Genomic DNA, 21,078 nt, shown 5'->3' with positions numbered 1-21,078 from the left:
TGCTGGATAATCGGAAACGAACAAAGATTAAAAATAGTAAAATTCATGAATGGAGGATTGAATTATCCGCATATAGTTATTCAATTGAGTACTGCCCTGGTAAGGATAATGTTGCTCCGGACACATTAACTCGAGCATTTTGTGCCTCTGTTCATTCTTCTGCACTCACTGATCTTCACAATGGGCTGTGTCATCTTGGAGTCACTCGTTAGTTACACTATGTTCGTTCCAAAAACTTACCTTTCTCTACAGAAGATGTGACGATGACATGTGCTTCATGTAGAATCTGTGCTGAATTAAAACCAAGGTTCTTCCATCCTGAAGAAGGAAGATTGATCAAAGCTACTCAACCTATGAAACGTTTGAGTATTGACTTCAAAGGGCCTTTACCATCCTCCTCTCAAAATTTTTATATACTTACCTTAGTTGACGAATATTCAAGGTTTCCATTTGCCTTTCCTTGTCCAAATATTTCAGCTGCTACGGTTATCAAATGTTTAGATCAACTGTTTTCATTCTGTGGATTTCCAAGTTACATACATTCTGATAGAGGCACCTCATTCATGTCAAAAGATTTAAAGGACTACCTTTCTAAGAGAGGAATTGCAACAAGTAAAACAACACCATATCATCCTATTGGAAATGGTCAGGTTGAGAGGATATAACGGAATCATTTGGAAAGCAGTGAAACTGGCTTTAAAGTCAAATGATATACCAGATCAGCAGTGGGAATGTGTTCTACCAGATGCATTACACTCCATCAGATCTCTACTGTCAACTGCTACCAATACTACTCCACACGAGCGATTCTTTAACTTCAAACGGTGTTCTTCTAGTGGTACTTCTCTGCCATCATGGTTGACGAGCCCTGGGCCTGTGTTGCTTCGTCGTTATGTCCGATTAAATAAGAATGAACCTTTTGTAGATGAAGTTGAACTGACTGATGTCAACCCTTCTTATGCAACTATCAAGTATCGGGATGGACGTCAGTCAACTGTCTCACTTCGTGACCTTGCACCATGTCCATCTTCTCCATCAGCTCCGTCACTTCCTGATAACACTAATCGAGAACTTCCTCCGTCAGCTCCGTCGCTTCTTGATAACACTAATCGGGAACTTCCTCCAACACTTCCAGCATCCTCTATGGAAACTTCTACAAGAAATTCTAAAATTGAAAATCTAAATAACAATATGAGTGAAGTTGATGACCAAGCAATATATCTACCCCCAGCTATTGAAACACCGGTATCTCCTGAGGCTCCAGTGCTGCGACAGTCATCAAGACGTATTAAACCTCCTGACCATCTCAACTTATAAATAGGAGGGGAGAATGAAGTGGGCGCATGTGCGGAGCTCTTCTAGAGTGTGCGCATGCGCAGGACATTTCTAGAGTGTGCGCATGCGCAGGACATTTCCGGCGTGTGCGCATGTGCGAAGTATTTCGGGCGGGAAAAGCCTGCGGAATCAGCCATGTTTGCCAGATGTTTCTGAGTTTGTGTATTGCAGAAATAAGTTGCTTAAAGCTTAAATAAAGTTAAGTTAATTACGAGTAGTGAAAGTTTCATTTATCTCACAACAACCCCCCAACACACACAGACAGAGAAACATACGCAGACACACATGCAGATAGAGAGAGAGACACACACACACACACAGCCACAGAGACACAGAAACACAGACACACACAGCCACAGAAACACTGAGACATACACAGACACAGAGTCACACACATACACAGACAGACACACAGACACCAATGTTAACACAGACTCAAACCTCCAACCAGGTCTGCTGTTGTACGGCACCGAACGAGTTAACACAACACCCCCCCCAACTACACCCACTGAGTTTCACCAGCTCTGCATCCGCTGAGTTTCCCCAGCTTTTTTGTGTACCCACCCCCCACCCCCCACTCACACACGGCCCGCCTGCCCGCTCCCGGCGTTCGCTGCGGTGCTGGGGCTTGCTGCCCTGTAAACTCCCAACCCCTCCCCCCCGGGTCTGCTCCGGCGGCAGCCAGTGACACAATATAACGCATTTACTGAGGAATGCATTGTTTAACTACTTGCTAACTACTGCCTGTTTACAAGTGTTACAGCAGCAGTTAACACATCGTTTGTTATCCATGTTCGTTTTGTAAAAAAATCCGTATGCCGATTAAAAAACAAATCTTTATTTAACATAGCGAATTTGTATTTCCATATGAAATACGGAAAATTAACGTGGGGCCCCCCATTGGGCGCGGGGCCCAATTTGGAAAAATCGGTCCAATCGGCCTAGGGCCGGCCCTGCTCCCTGGTGTGTTGAATTTCCAAATTCTAGATATCACTAGAGTCCAACCCGGCTTTGCAACTTTTCCCATTCGACGTCTCTCACGTGGATCTCACTCCTCCAAGCTCTGATGTCCCTTCTTCTCCATTCCATAACTGAGCTTTCATCTCCCAGGGTCTCCACGCCTCAGGCCACCTCTTTGTCGCTCACAATTACTTGCATCGTTATATCTTCAGTACCATCTCCAGCTCTTGGTAAGTATCTACTGATGCAGCGGTAGAGTTGCTGCCTCACGGCGCCAGAGACCCAGGTTTGATCCTGACTACTGGTGCTGTCTGTAAGGGGTTTGTACGTTCTCCCAGTAACCCCGTGGGTTTGCTCCGGTTTCCTCCCACACCAAAGACATACAGGTTTGTAGGTTAATTGGGTTTTGTAAAATTGTAAATTGTCCCGAGTGTGTTGGATTGTGCTAGTGCACGGGGATCACTGGTCAGTGTGGACCCGGTGGGCTACACCATCTCTAAAGTCCAAAGTCTAAATCTGGCCCACCTTTGCAGAGCGCCTTTTTCTATCTATACATAAGTAGATGGTGATGGCGATGGGGACCACCCAGACTCCATCCACGAGTATACATTTGAAGTACATGGATAGGTGATGTCTGGGTCAAGACCCTTCTTTAGACTCCGACCCAACTCAGTTCTCGAACTGAAATGTCACCTATCCTTGTTCTCAAGGGATGCTGCCTGACCTACTGTGTTACTCCAGAAAGTTGTGTCCTTTTGTACATTGCAGAAAAGTTGCTTTGAGACATTCTAAGCAAAGATATTTCAGTCTGAAGAAAGGTACCGAATCAAAACGTCACCCATCGTTTTCCCCCGGAGATGTACCTGGCCCACTGAGTTACTCCAGCACTTTGTAGTAACTCAGCAAGTGTCTTTTGTTTTTCTAAGGTATAAGCAAATTATTTCCCTTTATTAAAGCAATCGATTGACACAAAAAAAAACAATTTTTCCCCCATCTAATATAGCAGTAGATCCCCAAAACAACGAGTAAAGATAGTCTCAATGTCTCCTATCATTCCACTACAGCCCCTATAACCCCACAAACAGCCATGACAATGTCCAAATAATCTGAATGGTATTGAGCAAGGAATAATTATTAGCTCAGACAACCAGGCCTTCTTGATGGGAGTAACTCAGCGGGATAGGCAGCATCTCTGGAGAGAAGGAATGGGTGACGTTTCGGGTCGAGACCCTTCTTCCTGTTTATTGTCCCACCTGCCCTTCGCAGCTTGGCTAAAACACTCCAATTCAAGGGCAAGTTGGCACCACAGGCTCAGGAACAGCTTCTTCCCTGCTGTTATCAGACTACTGAACGGTCCTCCCATAAGCTAACGTGTAGTCCCGATCTTCCAACCCACCTCATTGCAGACCTTGCACTTTTTCTCTATAACTGTTACACTATAATGCTGTGACAATATATTCTGCACTCTGGTATTTTTTTCTTTGCAGTCCCTGTGGTACTTGTGTACGGCCTGATTGTAATCATGATCAGTCATGATTTGACTTGACTGGATAGCACACAACTAAAGCTTTTCACTGTATCTCGGTACATGCCAAAATAGAAAAAACAGTACCAATACAGAGAGATACACATGGAGATCTAGAGATTGGTCCAATATGGCTGAGATGAGGCACGTATGAAGAGTCAACAGATAGGATAGATGGAATAGATAGGGCAAATGTACGGAGTCTTTTACCCAGAGTAGGGGAATGAAGAACCCAAGGACTTGACTGGACTTGAGGGCCTGAGCTACAAAGAGAGGTTGGGCGGACTAGGACATTATAGCTTGAAGCGCAGGATGATGAGGGGTGACCTTATAGAGGTGTGTACAATCATGATGGAAATAGCACAGTATTTTACCCATAGTAAGTTTAAGATGAGAGGGGAAAGATTTAATAGGTACCTGAGGGGACAACTTTTACATAGAGAGGATGATGGATTTATGGAATGAGCTGCCAGAAGAGGTAGTCAAGACAGGTACTATAACACGATTTAAAAGACATTTAAACAGGTACATCTAGTGTAGATGGGGCATGTTGGTCAGCAAGGGCAAGATGGACCGAAGGGCCTGTTTCCGTGCTGTATGAATCTGTGACTCTAATAACGAACAAGGCAACCTGTACCTTAGTTTAGTGAAGAGTATTGAGTAGATCGTGGAATATGCGCAATTATGTTATTTGATCGTGGTTGGGATCAGACTGTGGTCTCCTCATCCGGCAGATCCAGAGAGAATGACCGGCCCCTGTCGGCATGTCTGGACTACCGTGCCTGTCAGCCGGGGGAGCTCAGCTGTGGGACCAGGAACATCTCGGCTTCGCCCCCTCCATGCCAAACCAGCCACAATCCAGCCCCATTCTGTCGAGCGAGGTCACTGCATGGAGGAGGTGGGTGATTAAAGTTGTATGGCGTGTTTCTTTATTGTATTAATATTAATGTTACACTGAAATTATATCAGTTTTTAAATAATTAATGCTTTTAAATAACATCACTAATTTTAATTTGTTATCATTTAAAAATGAGTCAAACTGTTTCAACACTATCACATGAACCTCATTATCAGAGGAATTTCAAAAACTATCAGCGTAATATGGGGGAACAGGGATTTAAGGAGTGGAGATGGATTTGAGGGAACAGAGCGATTTAGAGATGATTTGAGGGGTCAGGTAGGCAGAGAGGGATTTGGGGGGACAAGATGTAGGGGGCCAGTGGGTTTTGAGGGAATAAAGGGATTTGGAGGAACAGGATTCGTGGGGACAGATTTGGGGGACAGAGGATTTCTGGGCCTGCCCCCTAAGGCGTGGTTGCCAGTGGTGACCGGGCCATGATAATGGCTTCCGGCCCAAGTAGACGGCAGAGGCTGCGGGAGGTTGGTGCAGCCCCATGGTGACTGTACGGGCAGGTGAACATCAGCTGTGATTCAGCCCATTAGTGGACAGGGTCACACTGACACCCCCATTTTATATGTCCACTTACACCTATAAATCTACTGGGCAACTAATTCTCATCCAATGCTGCTTTGTGACTGCTGCCAAACATTGTGTCTATTGGGGAAATAAAAAGTCACAAAGTGCTGGAGTAACTCAGCAGGTCAGGCAACAACTCCGGAGAACATGGATTGAGAGCATTTTGGGTTAGGACCTTTCTTCAGAAACCGAGCTGAAACGTCGCCTATCCATGTTCAATAGAGATGCTGTCTGACCAGCTGAGTTACTCCAGCACTTTGTGTCTTTATTTTTGGAAATCTGCAGTTCCTTGTGTCTACATTGTCTCTGTTGGTCTAGGTCTAGGTTTGTTATTGTCACGTGTATCGAGGTACAGGGAAAAGCTTTGTTTTGCATGCTGTCCAAGCAGATCAGATAATACAAATCAAAAATACAATCGGCAAACTCAGGTACAATAGATTGAGCAAAGGGGAAGATACAGAGTGCAGAATCAATTGGTATTGGTGATATATTGGCACATGCATCAGGTTAACTTTGATCAACTGTAGATGGTGGAGTTCTGAAATGCAAACAGAATACACTAGAGATACTCAGCAGGTCAGGATGCATCTGTGGAGAGAGAAACAGTTACCATTTTTGATGTTAGCATGTCTGAAGAAGGGTCTCAACCCGAAACGTCGCCTGTTTCCTTTGCTGCATAGATGCTGCCTCACCCGCTGAGTTTCTCCAGCATTTTTGTCTACCTTCGATTTTCCAGCATCTGCAGTTCCTTCTTAAATAAATAAATCTTTAGCATTTTTGATCGATGACCATGACAAATCCAGGGAGAAGAACAAGAAGCATTGGATTTGCATACTGCATTTCTCAAATCCCTTTCAAAGTTGGCCTTAGCTGATGAAATACATTTACTTTTTTTAAATACCTGGAAATGCTGGCAACAGTCATAATGTAGGAAATACGCCAGTCAACTTGTGCACTAAATAACAATGTCATTGTTATAAAGATGTTGGCTGGGAAAATAGAGATGATGCCACTTCACTATGAAACAATGTCACAAGCATTGTTTACATCGACCTGACAGAATGGATGGGACGTGCAGGAGAGAACTGCAGATGCTGGTTTACACCGAAGATACAAAATGCTGGAGTAACTCAGCGGGTCAGGCAGTATCTCTGGAGAGTAGGAATGGGTGGCGTTTCGGGTCGAGACCCGTCTTCACAATGAAGAGGGGGTGGGAGATTGCAACCTTCACGTGGTCCGCCCTGTTTCGACGAATGCAATCAACCTGGCGTGCACAATCAAGTAAGATCAAATAGAACAAGTTGTCCTACAACTTTAATCTGTGCACGCCATACGCAAGAAGAAGAAGATATGGAGAGGTAGAAAGAACATGTAAGGTGTGAAAAGGACAGATCAATGCAGACGATGATCAATGAAATGTACAATGGTTCATTACTGGATGAGGGGAAGGTGACAACGAGGCATACAAACAGTAAAATTAATCAGGAGGACGGTGTAACTAGTAGGAGAACTAGGGTGGGGGATGGATGGAGATATAGGGGAAAGCAAGGGATGGGGCATTTGGTCGAACATCTCATCAGAGATAGCACAGCAGTACAGGACAGTGGGCCACTTAAATATGCATCCTCCTCAGTCTTCCTGCACCTGTCTCAGGGGTATTGTACCCACAACCTTATCAGGTGTAAGTGTGGGGACTCTGCCCACTATCCTTGTCCCCTTTTACACACGAACGTGGCATTTTAGACACTTTTGGATAGGCACATGGATATGCGGGGTGGGAGATTGCAACCTTCACGTGGTCCACCCTGTTTCGATGAATGCAATCAACCTGCCGTGCACAAACAGAAGATCAAACAGAACAAGTTGTCTCACAACTTTAGGCTGTGCATGCCATACGCAAGAAGCAGACATGGGTATGCAGGGAATGACGGTATATGGATCATGTGCAGGTAGATAGGTGTTGGTCCTGGCATCATGTTCGGCACAGACATTGTTGGGCCGAAGGGCCCGTTCTAATGCTGCACTGTTTCATGTTCTATATTCTAAACTATGCTACCTCCCCTCCCTTGTACCACAACCCCCCCACCTACCCATGTCTGCTTTGACGTTTAAGTAACATGGAACGCAGGGCTGTAGTAAGGAGCTTTACAGGTTTAATACCATTTTAAAAAGCAACATGCAATTGTTTTTCCTTTTTTATTTCCCCTCAATAATCACTCCTGCTCTCTGACTTTGTTTTGCCTCCAACTCTGCACAGCTTTCTTCTCTAATGACCCAATTTAAAAGTATCTTTTTCCCCCGAATAATGAATTGTCACCAAATACTTGCAGAGGGGAGCTTCAATTTTTAATGTGTTGCCTGCCAACACACTGGAGCCACGATCAAAAGCACAAGGGAAACGCAAAGCCACACAAAACACGGATAATTAACCGAAGGCTAATCTGACCAAACATTGTTTCCAAGTGGATTTCTAATCAAGTAGAGTGTTTGTGAAGAAAAGGATTTGATCAAAACTCATCGCTTCTCACTAACCAGATTTACTTCAGTCTCAGTTTTTAAAAGAACATGCAATTAGACGCCACTTGAAAGCCACACACTTTCTTTATCTGCAATCACTATTGTAACTGAGAAAATGTAGCAACCAAACTCTGCATAGACCGGATGTGTAGGACGGAACTGGAGATGCCAATTTCAACCAAAGATAGCCACAAAATGCTGGAGTAACTCAGCGGGACAGGCAGCATCTCTGGAGAAATCGAATAGGTGACGTTTGGGGTCAAAGCCTTCTTCAGATGAAAGTAGAGGTGGGAGGAAAGGGGTTTAATTATTCCCCCCCCCCCCCCCCATCTCTACTTTCAGTCTGAAGAAGGGTTCAGCCTGACCCAAAACGTCACCTATTCATTTTCTCCAGAGATGCTGTCTGACCCACTGAGTTATTCCAGCACTTTGTGTCTAACTGCATAGATTGGAATCGGTCATTGTTGAGGGTTAAAAAAATTTTAGTTTGGTTTAGAGATACAGTGTGGAAAGTCCCTTCAGCCCACTAAGTCGGCATCGACCAGCGATCCTTGCACATTAACACTACCCTACACACACTTGGGACAATTTTCACATTTTTATACCAAGCCGTTTAACCTACAAACTTGTACTCTTTTGGAGTGTGGGAGGAAACCGAAAATCTTGGAGAAAACCCACGCAGGTCACAGGGAGAACGTACAAACTCCATACAGACAAGCACATGTAGTTAGAATCGAACCCGGGTCTCTGGCGCTGTAAGGCAGCAACTCTACCACTGTACCAGGATGCTCAGTAGGGTCCTGCTTTTCCTTGGAATATTGCTCAGGGACCTTTCTGACATGTTACTACTGTACTTCACAAAATGTTTTTGACCTGAAACCTTAAAGGGCCTCTCCCACTTTCACAACCTAATTCACGACCTCTGCCGAGTTTGCCCTTGACTCATACTCGCAGCATGGTCGTCACGAGGTCGCAGGAGGTCGTAGGTAGGTCGTAGCAGGCCGTGATGCTAGTCGTAGGTACTATTGGCATCAAGTAGGTCGGGGCGTTTTCTTACATGATGAAAAATGTCCATGAGTAAAAAAGGTTGTGAAAGTGGGACAGGCCCTTTACTCTGAGCCTCGTTCCACAGATGCTGCCTGACCTGCTGAGTATTTCCAGCATTTTCAATTTGATCAGCCATGATCAGCTGGCTTGAATGGCCTACTCCTGCACCTATTTTCTATGTTTCTATGTTTAGTTTTAGGTCACAGACACAGCATGGAAACAGACCTTTCAAGCCATCGCGTCCACACCGACTCTCAATCACCCGTTCACACTCGTTCTATGTTATCCCACTTTCTCATTCACTCACTGCACAATAGGGGGGCAATTTACAGAGGGCCAATTAACCCACAAACCCGCACATCATTGGGATGTGGGAGGAAACCCACAAGGTCACAGGGACAACATGCAAACCAAAAACAAGCTCAAAAAATCCTTCCCACCGCCATAAATGCAACAAACAGCCACGTTCCCAGGGTGGTTATTAAAGGGAAATTAATTATTTTGTTACTTTAGCAGGGTCTTCAGCACCAGTTTGAAGCTCATTAGAGTGTAAATGTTGCCTAATTGGACAGGTTCTTCAGGGCTCCCGGTGAGGTAAATAGCAGCAATCAGAGAGCGGGGTAATTGTGATCTCACACAACAGGCCACCATGCTTCCTTCAACACCTAATGAGTTTAATCGAGGCTGAAGGGTTTGACACAAGCATTCAACTGCAAAATGCATCTGTGATAGCTGCTTTTATAATTAGTTTAATTGCAACATAACAGCATATCTGGTTAAGTCTGCTCACAGCGGGACGAAGAAACTGGAGTCGGGGAGACAGCACAGCTCTCTGAATCTGCTCCTTCAGACAGAGAAGGGTCCCATTCTGCCTGCTGTGTTCATGCTGGCTCACAAAGCATCGAACATTGAACAGGGCAGGACATGTAGGAAGGAACTGCAGGTGCTGGTTTAAACTGAAGATAGACATAAAAAGCTTGAGTAACTCAGCGAGTCAGACAGCATCTGTGGAGAGAAGGACAGGAACTGGCCGTTTGGCCCACAATGTATGTGCCGAACACGATGTCGTTAAACTGATCTTATCTGCCTGTACATTGATGCATATTCCTCACGGTCCCTCAGATCCACATCAGCCGGTCTCCTCTCCATCCACAAATCCAACCTCCGCAGTTTTGGGGACAGAGCCTTCTCCAGGGCAACTCCCAGGCTCTGGAACTCCCTCCCCCAACTGATCTGCAATTCCGTGTCCCTCACCATCATCCAGTCCCGCCTCAAGACCCATCTCTTCACCTCTGCCTATCCTTAGCCCCACGTCCCCCTCCCTTTTCATCTGTGCTTGAATTGCCTCATATTGTGTTTTGAATTGAATGCTGTCTTTAATTTGTGTACTAGTCATGTCTCTACTATTTATTTCATTCCGCTTACATGTTTTTCCTCTACTTGCTAAATTTTTGTAAGGTGTCCTTGAAAGGCGCCCATAAATAAAATTTATTATTATTATTATTATTCCTCTATTTCAATCTGAAAGAAACAATCCCAATCCCGTTACGCGTTTAGTTTTAGTTTAGAGATACAGTGCGGAAACAGGCCCTTCGGCCGACTAGCGGTCCCCGCACACTAACACTATCCTACACACACTACGGACAATTTACAATTGAACCAAGCCAATTAACCTACAAAGTTGTACGTCTTTGCAGTGTGGGAGGAAACCGGAGCACCGGGAGAAAACCCGCGCAGGTCACGGGGAGAACGTACAAGGTCCGTACAGACAGCCCCGTAGTCAGGATCGTAGCTGGGTCCCTGGTGCTGTAAGGTAGCAACTCCACCGCTGCGCCACCGTACCACCTTTATTTCCCTGTAACTGAGTGTCTTTTAACACGACCCTGGTCCTCCCATCAGTCAGCGGTCGTGGAGTAACTAACCTAACAATGGACGTGGAAGAGAGAGTGACGCATCTTAGCGAAACCCTTGCAATTATGGAGTGATCATATAAATCCACCCAGACAGTACCGGAAGTCAGGATTGAACCAGTCACAGGAGCACTAAACTGTATCTCCTGTGGCCTGTTCACCTTCCCAAAGCCACTCGCCAAATCGCCTGGCTCACTTGCGGTCACAAATAAAAGGAATGGGAAAATATTGGGTGGTGCTGCAAGCCTCATGTGTAGAGTCATAGAGCCACATATCACGCAGACAGGCCCTTCGGCCCAACTCGTCCATGCCAACCAAGATGCCACATCTTCGCTAGTCCCATTTGCCCACATTTGACCCTTATCCCTCTAAACCTCTCCTGTCCGTATATCTGTCCAAATGTAAGTTCCATACTTTGCAGATAAAATAATGGTCGGAGGTTGCCAAATTAGTGGAACAGGGGAAAAAAACCCGCAAAGAGTTCAATGTATAAATTGGTTCAATTACACAGAGTTTATAGCACAGAAACAGGCCATTCGGCCCATCTGGACGATCTTATTACCATTATTAAAATGCAGTGGTGCAGTGATAGATTTGCTGCATTACAGCATCAGAGACCAAGGTTCGATCTTGACTACAAGTGCTGTCTGTACGGAGTTTTTACATTCTCCCTGTGACCACGTGGTTTTCGCTGGGATCTCTGGTTTCCTCCCGCACTCCAAATACGTGCAGTTTGTAGGTTAATTGGCTTTGGAGGAAATTGTAAATTGTCCCAAGTGCATAGGATAGTGCTACTGTACAGAGATGGCTGGTCAGTGCAGACTCGGTGGGCCGAAGGGCCTGTTTCCACACCATATCGCTGAAGTCTAATTTCAATCACCAATTAATGACCAACAAGGCTACCAGTAGAGGACGTGTCAGAGGATGGTTTTGTGACCTTCCTGAGGAACCAGGGTTGGTGACAACTCCGGGGACGGGATTTGTCCGAGACCTTGTCAGTGATTGGTCCAGACCCCCGCATCCATCACATCACTGGCCAGGGGAGAGGGTGGGATTTTGAATTATGTAAATCGACTGCTCTCACAGAAGCATATGGACAGCAGACACTTCACCTCTCCCATCCCACCATCAGTCCAAACTAGTTACATCATTTCATACAACGCCTCCACGGGGTCTATATACCACAGAGATACAAAGAGTACATGCGAATATACACAAAATGCTGGAGTAACTCAGCGGGACGGGTAGCGACTCTGGGGAGAAGGAATGGGTGACGTTTCGGGTCGAGACCCTTCTTCAGACTCTCGTCGGTGAGAATACCTGTGATTGTCTGAAGAAGGGTCTCTACCCGAAACGTCAGCCATTCCTTCTCTCCACAGTCGCTGCCTGTCCCGCTGAGTTACTCCAGCTTTTTGTGTCTATCGTCAATTTCAGAGTTAAATAAAAACCACAGAGTGCCGGGGGAACTCAGCGGGCTAGGCGGCAAATGTGGAGGGAATGGGTTAGGAGTTGTTTTGGGCCAGGGTTCTTCTTCAATAGGAAGGAACTGCAGATGCAGTTGTCTTTGCAAAATGCCAAATGCCGAGTCAAGAGAGAGAGAGTGATCGATCGATCGATAGATAGATAGATAGATAGAAGAGAGAGAGATGAAAGGGGAGGGAGGGAGAGAGGGGGAGAGAGAGAGATGAAAGGGGAGGGAGGGAGAGATGGGGAGAGGGGGAGAGGGAGAGATGAAAGGGGAGGGAGAGAGAGAGATGAAAGGGGAGGGATGGAGAGAGGGGGAGAGGGACGGGAGGGAGAGATGGAGAGAGGGGGAGAGGAGAGAGGGGGACGAGGAGAGAGGGAGGGAGAGAGCGAGAGAGAGAGGGAGAGATGGAGAGGGAGAGATGGAGAGTGAGAGATGGAGAGAGGAAGGGAGGGAGAGAGAGAGAGGGAGTGAGAGAGGGAGGGAGAGAGAGAGAGGGAGAGAGAGGGGGAGAGGGAGAGAGGAAGGGAGAGAGAGAGGTGGGGAGAGAGGGAGAGAGAGAGAGAGAAGGGGAGAGGAGGAGAGGGGGAGAGAGAGAGGGGGAGAGGAGGAGAGGGGGAGAGAGAGAGGGGGGGAGGGGGGGGGGAGAGAGAGAGAGAGAAGAGAAGAGAGAGAGAGAGAGAGGGAGGGGGAGGGGGAGGGGGGGGGGAGGGGGGGGGGGAGGGGGAGGGGGATGAGGGAGAGGGAGAGGGAGAGGAGAGGGAGAGGGAGAGGGAGAGGGACGAGGGAGAGGGAGAGAGAGAGGGAGAGAGAGAGGGAGAGGGAGGGGGAGGTGGAGAGAGAGGGGGAGAGAGAGAGAGAGAGAGAGAGGTAGAGGGAGAGGGAGAGGGAGAGGGAGAGGGAGAGATTCCAGCCTCTGAACCTCAAGCACCCAAGTGTTGTATATCAACACTTACAAAAATAATCTCCTCTATGATCTTTGGCAGCGAAGGAAAATTAAAAATCTCCCCCACCCTCCCGTATCCCCCGGCCAGTGATGGGATGGATGCGGGGGTCTGGACCAATCGCTGACAAAGTCTCGGACAAATCCCGTCCCCGGAGACTTCGTGACCGTTATTTGGCTTTTCGGCGTTATTTGGCCATTCGATTCTTTGCCTGTTTGTCCTCGTTTACGTTCGGTATTATGTAGGTATGTTGCAAAGCGTACCTGAAGCGTCTTTGAAAATCTGCCGCTGCCCGTGTGCGCGATTTTGGCGCCGTTTAGAGGGGGGCGGGTTTAAAACGCGATTTTCTCTAGGCTGTTCAAATCGAAGATGTTCAGCCTAGTTAATTATTAACGAAAAATCGCTGGAAGACCCCGTCGCAAAAGCTATTATTAGGTTTAAAGGCCTCGTATAATAGTTATAGTAGTTTAAAAATCAATCTCTAAACCCGCGACCGCCAGCAACCGCAGAGTCTCATAAAGCAAATAGCAGAAGTTAGGTTGTATATTTTTACATTAAAAAGGGCTTCTAAAGATCCCTTTATACAAAATTTAATATTGCGAGTAGCTCAATTTGGCCCCATTATATCGCGCAGTATTTTTCTGGGCATTTGGGGCACAAATCTAGCGCAATGTGAACGTTCTAAACCAGCGCGTTCCACAGGGACCCACTGGAAAGCTGATTTAAATGGGCATTTATTTACAGCAATTGAACACTGAATTCCTTCCATTTGGTCTATAAATTAATGTAAATGAGATTTAAAAATCATGTTTTATTGTGAATTATTTGTGAATATTATTTGGACATTTAGGCTATTTAAAAATGTTAATAATTTATTAAGAAATGGATAGATGTTTAGATCTAGTAATTGAAGTCTGAAATTAGCTACAATTAGGTAACTAACTAATTATATGCTTTAATTTCAGGTCATCCAAGTAAGATTATTTTATATTTGTTTCAGAATGCTTCAATCTATGATAACTGAAAATTTCATTCAGTTCTCTTAATTTTTAAGAAAGTTATGGGCTTTTGACTGTTCACGATCACAACTTTTTTGTTATGTCCATAGAAAATCAATAGGGAACAAGATGCTCATTTCCGAGTATGAAAATGGCCATAACTTTTTAAATACTTGAGATATGAAAGTGAATTAGGTGTCAAATTAAACTTATTTTTATGCTTTATCTGATGGGATAAATTACAGACTTGATTTTTAAAATCTCAAAATTTTGTAACATTGCTATATTATGGCTTCCACTTATTTGCTTCGGCTTCTCGTCCTTTGACGCCCCGTCCGCACACGCTACCAAACAGGTTGAGTTTGTCGTGTGTTTACGCAAGGCACAGAATGTCATGGGGGAATCACTGCAAGAGTTTGCGAGGAGAAAATCACCTACTGCCTGAGAGGATGCTTTAGGTGTAGCTTTCATTGCGTGTGTACTTACAATGGAAAACATAATGCCAGAGCCGTGGGAAAGAACACTGTAATTGGACAACGGTGCTGATATATTTGTGTATTTGTGAGTATGTGTATATCTACACACACCGAGCTTTCTTTCTTTCTCTCCTTTATTATATTGTTTACAGTGTACTATGTTTAAATATTCTGTTGTGCTGCAGCAAGTAAGAATTTAATTGTTCTATCTGGGACATATGACAATAAAACACTCAACTCTTTCTTTCAGCAGGCTAGGATAGGCAGAACGGGCCGAATGGCTTTCTGCTCTGCTGTCAGATTCTGCTTCCGGTACCAGTTGCAGCCTTTCACGGTCGCCCAATTATAGGAAGGATGTCAACAAAATAGAGAGAGTACAGAGGAGATTTACTAGAATGTTGCCTGGGTTTCAACAACTAAGTTACAGAGATAGGTTGAATAAGTTAGGTCTTTATTCTCTGGAGCGCAGAAGATTAAGGGGGGACTTGATAGAGGTCTTTAAAATGATGAGAGGGATAGACAGAGTTGATGTGATCAAGCTTTTCCCTTTGAGAATAGGGAAGATTCAAACCAGAGGACATGACTGCAGAATTAAGGGACAGAAGTTTAGGGGTAACATGAGGGGGAACTTCTTTACTCAGAGAGTGGTAGCGGTGTGGAATGAGCTTCCAGTGGAAGTGGTGGCGGCAGGTTCGTTGGTATTATTTAAGAATAAATTGGATAGGCATATGGATGAGAAGGGAATGGAGGGTTATGGTATGAGTGCAGGCAGGTGGGACTAAGGGGAAAAAAAAAATAATAAATAAATAAATAAATAAAAAATTGTTCGGCTTGGACTTGTAGGGCCGAAATGGCCTGTTTCCGTGCTGTAATTGTTATATGGTTATATGGTTACTTGCACTCAATGTTATTTAATATCACCAGCAAGAGGCAAGTGTCCGTGTACCTTGCTCCCTGTTTGCTCTTCCTCATCCAGTAAATGGCCTCTGCTGATGTAATGACAGCTTGCATTGTCCTCCATGCTCCAGCTTTGCCCAGCTCGCAACTGAGCAAAGCCTGCAATTAATCAAGACGTGCTCCAGCTACGATCTCATGAACATCTTGCCCAGTATTGTCATCTCTAACCACAGCTACAGAGCAGAGAACATGCGACAGTCCAGGACATGTGTCCCAGCGGTCGGTCGGTCGGTCAAGGACTTGCCGCCCGCTGAGAACAAGGAGGGACCCAGCGGGAAAAGGAACAGAAGGAAGAATGACCATGGGAACGATGTTGAATACCTTTGTCAATGTGTTGCCGCTCTATACGTGGTGACTCTTTGCATTCTTGTTGGTTGGATGCAATAAGACTGGTCTGCCCCAACAGCTGCTGACGACCTTCTACCGCTGCACTACAGAGAGCATACTAACGTATGGCGTCTCTGTGTGGTATCTCAGCTGCACGGAGGCGGAGAGGAGAGCTCTTCAGCGCGTCGTCCACAGAGCGCAGAAGTTTATTGGGACACGGCTACCAGCCTTGGAGGGCATCTACCACACACGGTGCCTCAGGAAGGTCGTCAGCCTCCATAAAGACTCCTCACACCCTTGTAATGGACTGTTCGAACTACTTCCCTCCGGCAGACGTTACAAGGCCTTCTACGCCCGCACTTCCAGACACAGGAACAGCTGCATTCCCAGAGCTATAGCGGCTCTGAACCGGCCCTGCTGAGTGCCCCCCACCCCCACCCCCATGGACTGTCTCCCTCAGATGGTCACGTCGCACAGGCACATCTGCACTTTAGTCTGTTTGAACTGTTTTAACTGTTTTACTGTTTTAATGTTCTTTTTACAAACCATGTTCTCGGGGTATCTAAATCTAAATTGTATTAGTTATTTATGTTATGACATCGGATGGAAGCTGCATACCAAATCTCGTTGCACTTATGTGCAATGACAATAAAATATATTATTATTTTTATTATTATTATTATTCACTGTACCAAGTACGCACGGCAATAAAGTCTCAATTACTTCATCAATCAGGAATATGCCCACATGATGCCCTGTGCCAAACATGATGCCAAACAAGGCCAAATCTCATCTGCCTGCACATAGAAACACAGAAAATAGGTGCAGGAGTAGGCCATTCGGCCCTTCGAGCCTGCACCGCCATTCAATATGATCATGGCTGATCATCCAACTCAGAATCCTGTACATAATCCATACCCCTCCACATCCATGTGCCTGTCCAATACTCCACTACTGTATCTGCCTCCACCACAACCCCTGGCTGCACGCTCCACGCACCCACCTCTCTGTGTAACAAACCTGCTCTGTGTAACAAACCTGCTCTGTGTAACAAACCTGCTCTGTGCTCTGTGTAACAAACCTGCTCTGTGCTCTGTGTAACAAACCTGCTCTGTGCTCTGTGTAACAAACCTGCTCTGTGTAACAAACCTGCTCTGTGCTCTGTGTAACAAACCTGCTCTGTGCTCTGTGTAACAAACCTGTTCTGTGCTCTGTGTAACAAACCTGCTCTGTGCAACAAACCTGCTCTGTGTAACAAACCTGCTCTGTGTAACAAACCTGCTCTGTGCTCTGTGTAACAAACCTGCTCTGTGTAACAAAGCTGCTCTGTGCTCTGTACACCTCCTTTAAACTTTGCCCATCTCACTTTAAAACTAAAGGTAGACAAAAGTGCTGGAGAAACTCATGGACGAAACGTTGCCTATTTCCTTCGCTCCTTAGATGCTGCTGCACCCGCTGAGTTACTCCAGCACTTTTGTCTACCTTCGATTTTCCAGCATCTGCATGCAGTTCCTTCTTAATCACTTTAAAACTACGTCCTCTAGTGTTTGATATTTTCCACCTTGGGGAAAAAGGTTCTGACTGTCTGCCCTATCTATCTATGCCTCTCACACACTCTGAAGAGCCCCCTGCATAAATATACAGCCCCTCCTTTTTCAATGTCTGGAAGCATTGGTTAAACCATGCATTTGGGGTATAATGGCATTGGTTTAGATTGGCCTGGTGGACCATACAGACATGGTGGGCCGAAGGGCCTGTCCCCCTGTTATATTGTTCGAGGCAATAATTGCATAGACGGAGGTTTTGAGCTGATGGCAGTTTCGATAACGCAGTCACCATCTTGGTCAGGGTGAGGATATTCAATGGTCTGCACCATTCCCATTGCTGCGACACATGTCAATTTGTTCAAATAGCCTCCCACCCTCCTCCCCACCCGAACCAGCACCCAGACCTGCAGCTCAGCGACATGCTCACAACCAGCCACTAACCACGTCACAGGTTTGCCCTCTCTCTCTGTCTCTGTTTCTCTCTCCCTCTATCCCCCCTCTCTCTGTCCATCTCCCTCTCCCCCCCAATTCTCCCCTCTCTCACTCTCTCTCTCTCTCTCTCTCTTTCCCTCTATAGAGATACACTCTCTCTCCCCCTCCATCTCACTGTCTCCACCCTCTCCCACCTCCCTCTCTCTCTCTCTCTCGCTATCTACCTCTCTCTCCACTCTCCATCTACCCTAACCCCCGCTCTCCCTCCACCTTCCCTCTCTCCTACTGTCTCTCTCCCCCCTCTCCCCATGCCTCTTCCTCTCCCCCCCCTTTCTCACCATCACTCTCTCTCTGTCCCTCTCTCCCGCTACCCTAACACCCTCTTTCCCTCCTCCCTTTCTCTCTCCCCCCTTTCCCCCTCCATCCCTCTCTCTCCCTCCCTCTCTCCCCCCCACCCCCCCCCCCCATCTATCGGCTGTATCTGCCACACACTGCATCATGTTAGATCCAGCGGGGCAGTGCCACTGCGGTGAGGAGGAGCTTGCCCAGGTGTACTGCGCCCAGTCGTGAGCAGAGTCTCCAGCCAGGCGTGTGCAGCTCACAGACATGGCCAGGGTTAATCCTCCTTCCAGCTGACTGACGGCTTCTGCTTCCTCTCTCGGCCCACAAGCAAACGCCCGGCCCCATCGGCCCCACCGGCCCCTGCCCTCTCTTTACACCTTTACCCCCCGAATGCCCACACCACACCCACCCTGACCCTGAGACGCACCCACTGCGGTCATACACCGCCCCATGCTCTTTAGTGTTTAGTTTAGAGACTCAGCGCCGACACTGGACCTTCGGCCCACCGAGTCCGCGCTGACCTGTGATAACCCGCACATTCTGTCTATCTTACAAACCAGGGACAATTTAATGTGGATAAATGTGAGGTTATCCACTTTGGTAGCAAAAACAGGAAGGCAGATTATTATCTAAATGGTTGGGAAAAGGGGAAGTAGCGGCACATTTGGATAGCAGTAACAGGATCGGTCCGATTCAGCATGGATTTATGAAGGGGAAATCATGCTTGACTAATCTTCTGGAATTTTTTTGTGGATGTAACGAGGAAAATGGACAAGGGAGGGCCAGTGGATGAAGTGCATCTGGACTTTCAGAAAGCATTTGATAAGGTCCCACCTAGGAGATTAGTGGACAAAATTAAGGCACATGGTATTGGGGGTAGAATGCTGACATGGATAGAAAATTGGTTGGCAGACAAGAAACAAAGAGTAGAGGTTAACGGGACCCTTTCAAAATGGCAGGCAGTGATTAGTGGGGTACCGCAAGGCTCGGTGCTGGGACCGCAGCTATTTACAATATACATCAATGATTTAGATGATGGGATTCAAAGTAACATTAGCAAATTTGCAGATGACACAAAGCTGGGTGGCAGTGTGAACTGTGAAGAGGATGCTATGAGAATGCAGGGTGACTTGGACAGGTTGGGTGAGTGGGCAGATGCATGGCAGATGCAGTTTAATGTGGATAAATGTGAGGTTATCCACTTTGGTAGCAAAAACAGGAAGGCAGATTATTATCTAAATGGTGTCAAGGGAAAAGGGGAAGTACAACGGGATCTAGGGGTCCTTGTTCATCAGTAAATGAAAGTAAGCATGCAGGTACAGCAGGCAGTGAAGAAAACGAATGGCATGTTGGCCTTCATACCAAGAGGAATTGAGTATAGGAGCAAAGAGGTCCTTCTGCAGTTGTACAGGGCCCTAGTGAGACTACACCTGGAGTATTGGTCCCCTAATTGAGGAAAGACATTCTTGCTATTGAGGGAGTGCAGCATAGGTTTACAAAGTTAATTCCCGGGATGGCGGGACTGTCATATGCTGAGAGAATGGAGCGACTGGGCTTGTATACTCTGGAATTTAGAAGGATGAGAGGGTATCTTATTGATACATATAAGATTATTACGGGTTTGGACACACTAGAGGCAGGAAACATGTTCCCGATGTTGGGGGAGTCCAGAACCAGGGGCCACAGTTTAAGAATAAGAGGTAAGCCATTTAGAACAGAGATGAGGAAACACTTTTTCACACAGAGAGTTGTGAGTGTGTGGAATTCACTGCCTCAGAGGGCGGTGGAAGCCGGTTCACTGGGTACTTTAAAGAGAGAGCTAGATAGGGCTCTTAAAGGTAGCGGAATCAGGGTATATGGGGAGGAGGCAGGAACGGGGTACTGATTGGGGATGATCAGCTATGATCAAATTGAATGCGGTGCTGACTCGAAGGGCCGAATGGCCTACTCCTGCACCTCTAATTTAGTGTCATGGTTGAATGTGGACCAACAGGACTCAGCAAGTACCAGCGAGTACACACTGTGGAACACACTGCGATAAGTATGTTCTCTGTCGGGGAACCACTTGCAGGTCCACCACCGATCTTCAGGCACCTCCTTTACTCCAGACAAAATTACGAGCGCACATGAAGCCCCCTAAAACGGCCGATCGCAACCTCATTGGGATGTCTGCGGCCGATCAGCGCGTTTAATTTGCCCGGAACTCCGGCCCGGGCATACCCGGCAGATCCATGTCCATAACCCATATCCAATGCTGACTGTGCTCGGGAATCGCGGCCCTCCCGAGGCTGTGACCTCTGCTGGGCCGGCAAAATGGATAACACGGCAAGGCTCTGGAACTAAGAGTGCAGGGAAGTCAGTGGTGGACCTGTAGACGAGGGCCAAACCTCCACTAAACACAATGTTATCTTAAGTCATCTGATGTGTGACTTTCTCAATACACACCTGCAATGTACAGACTCATCCACGCCAAATCAGTGAAGTGCCTGATTAAGGACTTCATTTAAAGTAATAGGAATAGCAATACATGTTGTGGTTGCTGTGAATGATCAAAACAAATGTGTTAAGGTAGGCTGTGGTAATTTGAAAGTCAAACGTACTTGGTATTTCAGCTGATAACACGTATCTCCTCTCTCCGCTAGCTGTGTCTTATGACTTCCAGCTTCGTCTTCTTCCATTGGTCACAACTTAGGATAATGAAAGAATCATAGTGTGGAAACAGGCCGTTCGGCCCAACTCGCACATACTGACCCAGGTGCCACTCAGACCTAGTCCCCTTTGCCTGCATTTGGCAAGTGCCCCTCTAAACATTTCCTGTC

The 21,078-nt window shown here is 46.4% G+C and overlaps 1 protein-coding gene across 2 annotated transcripts in view; it reads right to left on the bottom strand.

The window, feature by feature from the left end:
* Positions 1-21,078, bottom strand: part of espn (espin) — a 251,281-nt gene that overhangs the window by 129,027 nt on the left and 101,176 nt on the right. The window lies entirely within an intron of this gene.

This window comes from Amblyraja radiata, chromosome 31, assembly GCF_010909765.2.
Source record: "Amblyraja radiata isolate CabotCenter1 chromosome 31, sAmbRad1.1.pri, whole genome shotgun sequence".
Classification (NCBI taxonomy): Eukaryota; Metazoa; Chordata; class Chondrichthyes; order Rajiformes; family Rajidae; genus Amblyraja; species Amblyraja radiata.
Note: the sequence above shows the minus strand (reverse complement) of the source record. Positions and strands in the feature narration are given on the sequence as shown.